This window comes from Bidens hawaiensis, unplaced genomic scaffold (assembly GCF_021521415.1).
Source record: "Bidens hawaiensis isolate Kalapana, Puna unplaced genomic scaffold, B.hawaiensis_p1.1 tig00006258_1, whole genome shotgun sequence".
Classification (NCBI taxonomy): domain Eukaryota; kingdom Viridiplantae; phylum Streptophyta; class Magnoliopsida; order Asterales; family Asteraceae; genus Bidens; species Bidens hawaiensis.
This window is the reverse complement of record NW_027491415.1, coordinates 458178-468302: the sequence shown is the minus strand read 5'-3', so window position 1 is coordinate 468302 and position 10125 is coordinate 458178. Positions and strand designations below refer to the sequence as shown.

General features: G+C 35.9%; 1 pseudogene; it reads left to right on the top strand.

The window, feature by feature from the left end:
• Window positions 1-6441: 6441 nt before the first annotated feature.
• Window positions 6442-8669, top strand: LOC143631784 (putative pectinesterase 67; annotated as a pseudogene).
• Window positions 8670-10125: the final 1456 nt, after the last annotated feature.

The following is a 10125-nucleotide window of genomic DNA, read 5'->3' as shown; positions in this document are numbered from 1 at the left end:
AGAAATATAAAAAATTAAAAGATAACGAATGATGAAATCAATACCTGATTCGATTCTTTATAATTATATTGACACAAACAGGAATGAACTCAAACAGACTGATTTATGGACTCAGAAAATAGCCAATTTAAAATGTAGAAAGGTGAGTGGGCCATTTTTGCTAAAAGAGTGAAACATAAGGGGGCCACTATTACTATTACCGTCTATTAGCATGGTTTGTTCAACCAACGTGGCAACGTGGATGAGATAATGTAACACCCCGTTACCGGTAGCCCTACTTTCGTGTTGGATTTACTCATGAACGCAGTTCTAAATATCAGAGTTAATTAAAACATTCGCGGAACATTATAAAACATTCAACCAATACATCCCATAACCATAATTCTTGTCTTATCGAGCATTCATAGTCACTTAAAAACAAAACATAGTCTTTTAAAATAAAACATCATAGCAAAATCTTCAGATGTCAGCTTCGTCCAACTCTACCATGTGTCCTCCTCAAGCTACCTGCCTCATTCTACTCACCTGCGTGCATACTAAAAGTCAGCTACGCTGAGTGAGTTCTAGTTAATCACATAATCATACAATACCTTCTTACATTTCATACTTAACCTCTTAACTTTCTTTCATACACACATAAGTGCATATATTTTCATTTTTATCTTCATACTTTCTTTACATACATAATCATACGTTTTAAAGAGTCTTTCGCCCTATAACCTCACAGATATTATAAGGGTCTGGTCCCTAACATCACAGATATTATAAGGGTCTGGTCCCTAACATCACAGATATTATAAGGGTCTGGTCCCCTAACATCACAGATATTATAAGGGTCTGGTCCCTAACATCACAGATATTATTAGGGTCTAGTCCCTTTGTTTCGTGTAACTGTACCATACCTGTTCATATATACTTTCCTTGACAATACGTGCAATCTCTGAAGAGCGTTCACGTACCATCATCATAACATACATACATTATACATACATCATATATTCATACATACATCATATCTCTCATCATACTTATCAATCATATCTTAACTACTACCTGACGGTTTATGCAATATCCGAAGATCGATCACGCACCGTCAAGCAATCATCATACATAAATCATACAAGGCATACACTTATCACTTAAGATAAGTGTATTAACTATCACATCGAGTATGCACACAGCCCCGAAAACATAACAAGGAAATGGGGCTAGAAACTCACCTGAATCCTGTTACGCTCTCCGTTAATCGTTATTCCCTTCTTGAGTTGTGCACGGCTAACTGTATAATATTTACAAGTATCAATTAACTACTACTACTCATGTTGTATTTCTATCTTTATATAACCCACAACGAACAGGGGTCCGGGGGCAGCGCCCCTGGCAGCGGGGTCTAGGGGCGGCAGTCCCTAGCAGGGTCCAAGGGGCAGAGCCCCTGGCTGGGGTCGAGCTGCCAGGTCAGCTTGGAAAAATTTTATTTCCATTAACTGTCTTAACACATTTTCATTAGGTTTTTAATTTATTTTCCAATTTTCTAACTCCAGCAAACTTATCATTAAGCGAACTTAACAATAAGCGAACTTACTGTAAGCGAACTTACTGTAAGCGAACTTAGTGTTAAGCGAACTTAACATTAGGCGAACTTATCATTAAGCGAAGTTAATTGCAGGCGAAGTTAGACATCAGTGAACTTGGGGTCCAGCGAAGTTAATCATAGACGAACTTGTCAACAAGCGAAGTTATCAGTTAGGCGAACTTGCTTGTAAGCGAAGTTAAGCTTGCAGGCGAAGTTATGGCTGGGCAAACTTAGCTTGCAGGCGAAGTTAAGCTTGCAGGCGAAGTTGCCCAGCTGCGCCTCTGTTCAATCTTAATCCCCCAAAATCATCATCGTTTTACTGAGAAATCCATGGGTATGGTATTTGACTAACCCGCGATCATTCCTATGGTCGTTTTTGGATAAGATTTGACCCGAAAACACGTAAAGTTTGGACCTTTAATTTCATGAACGTTCAATACAGGATCTACGGTTTATCTTAAACGAACCGTACATGTTTATGGGTTTACTAGGTTCGTCCTAGAATCAAGTTCGCTACTTTACGTTTTGTTTAGACCCGATCTATCACCGTTTCAAGCTTCAAGGCTAAACGTTCAATAAAACGTAAACTTTAAAGGTCAAGAACATACCTTTTGTGCTCGTTCGATCTTGGTTAGCTTGTTTAGGAACTCTATATCTCGTATCTATCTTGAATCGTGTGTGCTTGCTCGGACCTCACCTCTCTTTCTCTCGGCCGAAAATATGGTGGTGTATGTTTTTGAGTGTGTAGAGATTTGGATGGATATAAATGAGGGTTTAGGGTTTTAGGTTGGTTTAAGAGGGTATTTATACCCCTTGAAGCCCATGGACCTAAAGCCCATTACCACTTAGTCCACCTTAATTAATCTAAGTCCATGATCCGTTCTTAACTCGATATTAATTAATTAATAACGCGAAATCACTAAACGTAACTTTCTTTATTCAATATTATAAAATTTAGGATGTTACAGATAACGTCACCTCCACGAAGGATAAGGTTAAATTCCTATGTGTTTTCGCCTTGAAATGCGGTCCGTAATAAATTTATTTATTTACTAATTATTATTTTAGTTAAGTGTTAAACTGTTAATCATATTATTATTTAACTAATAATCCCTTTATTACACATTTTAGTAATTACGAGTTGTCTAATAATTTCTGAATCATTTTGCGTAGTTATGAGTGGTGAATTCAAATAGGAAAAGATATGCTTATTTTAAGATATGTTTGGTTGACGGTAATAGAATGAAGGGTAACGTTAGAGAGATGATGTCCACTCCTTTAAAATAAAGATGGTAAATTCAAATCTTATAAGTTTCCATTTAAGAGAATTTTAACAGAAAAATTAATTCTGTTATAAACAAAAAAGAAGATGACATCAAATTATGTTGTCAAACAAATATGATTTTTAAATAATATAAGTAGATAACACATGTAATATTTAACAATAAAAAATCTTAAAGTGACACGTCTAGCGAATTAAGTAACTGATAATCAATTAAAATATGTTGGTTTAACAAGGTAATGTCTTTTCCTCTGGATTACGACTCCTGACTTATCCTTGTATAAAGATACTAGCTTTTATCCTTTGTTTTACATGATTATTTTATATTATTTGATTATAACATTTATTTATATATATCTTTTTATCCTTTAATTTTATTTATTGTAAGGGTGTTAGTAATGTAATTAGGATTTGATAATGAAAGAATTTTATAAATAAATAAGATATTATAAGCGTTAAAGTTATATGGGCGGTGAGACTCATGATTCGCTTATTTTTTTAACTATAAAATTGTTTCTTAATTATAAATAATTTTTTTAAACAAAAATAAGATATTACTTATTATTATATCTCTATTTTATAAGAATATTAAATATTTAATGAGATTAATTTTTAATCTAATGGGATATTATAACCCGTTTAAGGACTATCTGGGTTTAGTGAGACTCATACCCGTGAATTCGGGTCAAATACATGAGAAACCTCCATTAACAAATAAAGCAATCTGGTGGCTTGAGAGAATGTAGAGAGCAACCAGAGAACTTTTAAATGTTTCGTTTATATATATTATAGATTTTTAATGTCTCATATTCATGTCTAACAAGATCACCTATATATTTTTTTTAGTTATTTTTAATGTGCTGATGATCTATTTACAGAAGACAAAATCTCTTTACATTAAAAGATCTTTAAGTCTCATGATAGTAAATAAATATGTATGAAAAATGACCCTAGCGTTTGAGAACTACGTGTATGCATGTTCTGTGTTTAATTTATATGATATACATAAATTAACTCAACCATTGGACGGTATCTTCGAGGCTTCTGGCTCGAGACCCCATGCAACATACTCTTATTATGCCTGCAAGTTTTCAACTAAATTTCTAGCTCGGATTGCTAGAGGACTCGATAATCCTATTAGGACCACTCCTGGTATGAGAAGCTTGCCCTATCGTGTTGCTCATAACAAGTACCCGCCATAAGGATATTTGTGACAAAACCATTTATTTTATCAAGGTGAATAAAAAGGCAAACAATGTGTAGAAGGCTTCAGCTTGAAGTGTCAGGTCAATTTGGTCATGATTTAAGCATCCTTATCGATCATGCATTTATGTAAATGTATGATTGTTTCCACAACTTCAAAAACGATACCTACATATCACATGACAACATTCTTACAACTATTCAACCTTTATTATCATTATCATGAAGTAAATCTAGAAACTCTTAGAATCTCACCCTTATATCATTTTGAATGAAAGACACCAAATTGTGCTTTGTCTCATGACTATAATTTTCAACGGCATTGTAACTTCAGTTTTAATTTATTATTGAGATATTGGTTTTTAATACTCTTAACTTTTTCTCATTGGTAGATAACACTCCTAACTTTTGATTTGTCACCCACCACTCCCAACTTCCACCATATTTTCCTGTACCACTCTCCGTCTAAATGAACACTAACCTCGTTAATGTTTTGGACTAAAATGCCATTCAAATTAGTTGAGGGGGTAAAACATAAATTTTATTTTTAACACACGACCTCCATTTCCGGTGTCCTCGTTTTTCCGGCAGCCTCATTTTTTCTGGCGAATTTGAGTTTTCCGGCTATCTCGTATTTCAGAAAATGGAGATGGTTCAGAGGTGTAAAAAGGTGATGGAGATCATGAAGATTGTGCACCTGTGGAGATATGATGAAGATGATGCTCGCCGGAAACCTGCAACTCGATTTTCCAGCACACGGGCGATCTCGAAAGGTGGTTGGGGTGAGACACTGGTGGTGGCGGGGGGGGGGGGGGGGGCGGGGGTTGCGGTTTTGGGGCGATGGGCAGTGAAATGATGGATATGGTGTTCGTCGGAAACCTGCAACTCGCCGGAAAACTCAAATTCATATGTGAAGCTCGGTGAAATGATGGATGTAACACCCCAGCCTCTCGCACCACCAATATTGTCCGCTCTGCCCACGAAGAGCTCACGGATTTGTTTTTGGTTGCCCAAAACGCGTTGGTGATTGAAGAGGCAGGACATTACTTATGAACCAAGGATCTCTCTTGTCCACGGCCGATGTGGGATAGCCTAAGAGTGGGACGATGTTGTGTTTGCCAAGAGTGTTACAAACTACCCCCTTTTGGACTCATCGTCCTCGATGAGGCATGTCCCATCATCCCGAACGGCGCAAGAGTGGCTTTGATACCACCTGTAACACCCCGGCCTCTCGCACCACCAATATTGTCCGCTCTGCCCACGAAGAGCTCACAGATTTGTTTTTGGTTGCCCAAAACGTGTTGGTGACTGAAGAGGCATGACATTACTTATGAACCAATGATCTCTCTTGTCCACGACCGATATGGGATAGCCTAAGAGTGGGACGATGTTGTGTTTGCCAAGGGTGTTACAATGGATATGGTGTTCTGAAAGACGAGATAGCCGGAAAACTCAACTTCGCCGGAAAAAACGAGGTCATCGGAAAAACAAGGTCACCGGAAATGGAGGTTGTGTGTTAAAAATAAATTTCTGTTTTACTCCCTCAACTAATTTGAATGACATTTTTGATCCAAGACATTAACGAGGTTAGTGTTTATTTAGACGGGGAGTGATATAGGAAAATATGGTGAAAGTTGGGATCCGTGGGTGACAAATCGAAAGTTGAGAGTGCTATCTACCAATGAGGGAAAGTTGGAAACATTAAAAACCAATATCCTTTTATTATTTACTTTTTATTCATATATTTTGTTAAGAAAACTATGTATGTATATTAAATAAAACATTTCGAAGTACGAACGTACACATGGGTGTATCGTGTACACATGAATGACTTTATGAGCTGAACTGGACCACCTATCGAGAAGTTCTCACAAACTAGGAATTTTTTAAATTAATTAAAGATTGATGGCAAAAGTAGTATATTATATTGACTAGATTTAATCAACCCATGAGGCATGGGTGGTTGGTGAACCTATCCGTGTGGTAAAGGGTCGGGCATCCCCCGTAAGAAAAAATAATATTGTTATAGTGTAAAAATCTCGACTGCCACCTGTAAATATATAGCAATAGTCAACTGAAAAAATTTATCTCCTTTGTGTGAAAATTATCTGGGTTTATCATTTTCATGAGTTGACTTATAAAAAATATGTAATACCATTATTATGCATGCCAACGTTTGTTATTATCTTTTGTTTAATATTTTTATACTTGTTTTATTAATAAGTTTTTCAATTATAAAAATAGAGAATAAAGACAAGAATCAATTTAACTAATATTAACCACACGAACATTGTTGGAGGAAAAAGTCTTTTGAATAAAATTAACATCACCTTCAAAACCAAAAACAAAACATTTGTGATTGAATTCTTCTTTTCCATCTCGAAATTTTCTAAACAGAAATCGACATGTTCTCATTACGATCGCGCTTCATTAACAACATTCTATGTATATTCACGTTTATGTTTTTGTTGGACGATGTCAATGGCAGAGGCTTCCGCCAATGGTTGTGGATGATGTAACTTCAAAAATCCCCGCGGGAAAAATGATCGTAATTGATGTTAAGGGATCCGAAAAATTTACATCCATACAAGATGCTATCGATTCATTTCCCGATGGGAATCAAGATTGGGTACTCATCCATGTCAAGAAAGGAACTTACAGGTTATTCACAATATACATCTATGCTTAATTTCATTAAAAAAGATAAATTACATAAAAATCGCAAACATATAAGCATTGTTTGGGAGACCGGACGGTTCAACCGGAATTCAGTGGTCTAGCCGGTCCGAGTAGTCAAGATGAACCGGCTCACACATAAATTATGTAAAATGAGGAAATGTTAAATAAAAATAACCAATGCTGTCACAAGGGATCAAACTCATGACCTGTGAGTTAAAAGAAATGTACAAAGCCAGCTGGGCTAGCAGCTTGCTTGCTCCATTTGATAAGTAGCAATATTAATATCAATAATTATTCATATGTAAACTAAGTTTACTTTAAAAAAATTCACAATAATTATTGTAATAAGAAACATTTAATAGCAGTATTCGACTATTAATATGTTCTTAATTTGATAATAGTCTTTTTTTAAATTATATTCCTAAAAATCTGGAATTGTTATTATTTTATATATCATGTAACTTCTAAATAATTTATAAGTGTTATCCGGTTCTTAAATCCGAGCGGGCCGGTTCAACCGGTCCGACCAGTGAACCAGTGATACGTCCGGTTTGATGTCCGATCAGGTTATAAAAACATTGCATATAAGTATTAACATTCAAATTCAAAAGAAATAATTCCTTTCATAGTAAGCCTTTCAGAATCCCCGGTAACCAGTTACACCAGACCTGTTCAAATAAAAATTGTAACTTTTCTAAAAGCACACGTATTTTTTATGATAACATAGAAAAAGTGAGAATTCCAAGAGAAATACCTCACATTTTCTTGAGGGGAAGTGGGAGGACTAAAACAAGCATTGTTTGGTCACAAAGTTCTGAAAGCAACTATGAATCTTCCACTTTCAAGGTAGAAGCTGATGATTTTATTGCCTTTGGTATAAGCTTCAAGGTACATTTTCCTATTCAAAAGCTAGAACACAAACAATGCATCCACTTATGAACATATTTGCTTGATTTTGGACAGAATGATGCACCTACGGGGATTGCGAATACCTCACATAATCAGTCAGTGGCAGCTTATGTTGGCGGTGACAAAGCTGCATTTTATAGTTGTGGATTTTATAGCTCGCATAATACGCTTCTTGATAGTGAAGGTAGGCATTATTATGATCGATGTTACGTTCAAGGTGCTATCGATATCATTTTTGGTCAGGCACGATCCATTTATCATGTAAGTCTACTATATAGCATTGGGATCAAACATAAACGCGTACAGATAACTAGAGTAATTATGGCAACACTAGAGTAATTATAAATTTACAATTCTACTTCATTTTTATAGTGTAAAAATAATTACTATAGTTATTTGTATGTTTAGTAGATTAATTTCATTTGTACCGGATCCCACTAGCTACTTATCTATGTTTCTAATAGCCGTGAATCTCGTGTTTTAAGCACAATATGAGTACTTAATTACTTGTGTTTTTTTGGTAGGAATGTGAGGTTTTTGTGATTGCGGATCCACGAATAGAGATTGGAGGGTCGGTGATGGCTCATACCTGAACAAGTCTAAATGAGAACACGGGATTTGTTTTCCTAAGGGTCGGATTCATGGCACTGGACATGCTTTCTTAGGCCGGCCTAAAGGTGACCATTCACGAGCAGTTTTCGCAAACACTTATATGTCTAAGATTGTAAGGCCCGAAGGTTGGAGCAACTGGAACCATCATGGCAGTTTAGAGTAAGTTTTTATTTTCTTTTTCTTCTTGGTATATGCATTTGAAAAATAAGCACAAAATAAAAGTTACTAAATAAATGTTGTAATGTTATAGAAATGTATGCCATGCTGAATACATTTGTCATGGGCCGGGGTCTAGTATGGAGGGTCGGGCTAGATGGTTGAAGAAACTTAGCGGGCAAGAAGCTACACCGTTCCTGTCTACGGATTTTATCGATGGAAAACAATGGTTGCTAGCATGAGCATGATCATTGGATCATGATTTTTACAATTATTGGTTATAGGAACAAAACAAGTGTTTGTAAATAAAGGTTTATCATGCATAGTTATTAACCAATACTTTTGAGGTAGCTAGAACCAAATAGTGTGATGTAGGTTCAATTTAGTTTGTTAATTATTTAGCATGTGTTTTCCAAACCAGCCGTTGTAACTTCAAAACTAGAATAAAAGTAAAATTAATTTTTAGTTCAATAACCTTGGTGCAAGTTCTGGTCAACCGGTTTTTCAAACACCTGTTTAACCGCTTATTGTTAATAGCCAGTTTTGAGCGAACCTAACCCATGTAACCAGATTGGTTCGGTTATAAACCAGCTTCAAAACAGAATTGCAGCGCAACTTGTTGTCCGCTTACCAGTCTCTCTACTGTAGTTGGATCTTTATGCAACGAAAAACCAACACACAATGCACACACAAGATCAAAACACACAAAACGGAAAATAAAAACAAGAACACCATAATTTTACATGGTTTCGATTCTGAATCCTAGGGTTGCAACTAAGTATTTTAATAAGCTAAATTAGGGATGACCATTTTGTCCCAAATACCCGTACTTGTACACGTACCTGTACCCGTACCCGATTTAGCTTATTCGGGACGGGTATTGGTACTCATTTTTGTTGAATTTTGGTACATGTACAATCGGGTACAAGCACGGGTACGGTACGAGTGCATTTGGTATTTTGTACATGTTTGAAGTATATAAATGTTTAATTGGAATTCTTCATGTTTAATATATAAAATAAATTTTCTAACCATGTTATTATTGAACAAGTAGCAAACGTTTATTCAAAATTAAATAATTTAACATCCAAGACTTGAATCAACAAACAAATCACTTAAAGTCGGCGGCCAAATTAGGGTTCTTCAAACTATCTTATCATTAAATCGACGGCCAATTTGGTACCCGTACTAATTTGGTACCCGTCACGTACATGTGAAAGTACTGATACCCGGACTAATTCGGGTTGTTTGTTACTCGTACCGGTACCGGTTTCAAGATCGTCGAAGATTTAAAAATAAAAAAGCAAAGTGGTACAAAAACGGGGTACTATACCGAAATACCCGTACCAATACCCGTACCCGTACTTGTACCATACCGAAAAATTTGGTACGAGTATTGGTACGTGTTTTTGTTGATTTTTGGTACGAGTACAATCGGGTACGGATACGGGTACTGGTACTGTCCCACACTCGTCCCTAAGCTAAAGTAAAAGATTACGGTTACAATATCAATTTTACGGACGTTTGTTCGGCAAGAAGTTCGTTTATGTTCATCCGTTTAACAAACGAACCGGACATGAACAAAAAATTGCGTTCAGTAAGCCTAACGGACGAACACGGACAGAGAACACGTTCGTTTAATAGTGTTCGTGAACGTCCGGTAATAATTATACTTGTTGAAATTAATATGTAACCGTTTATGTTCGTTTGT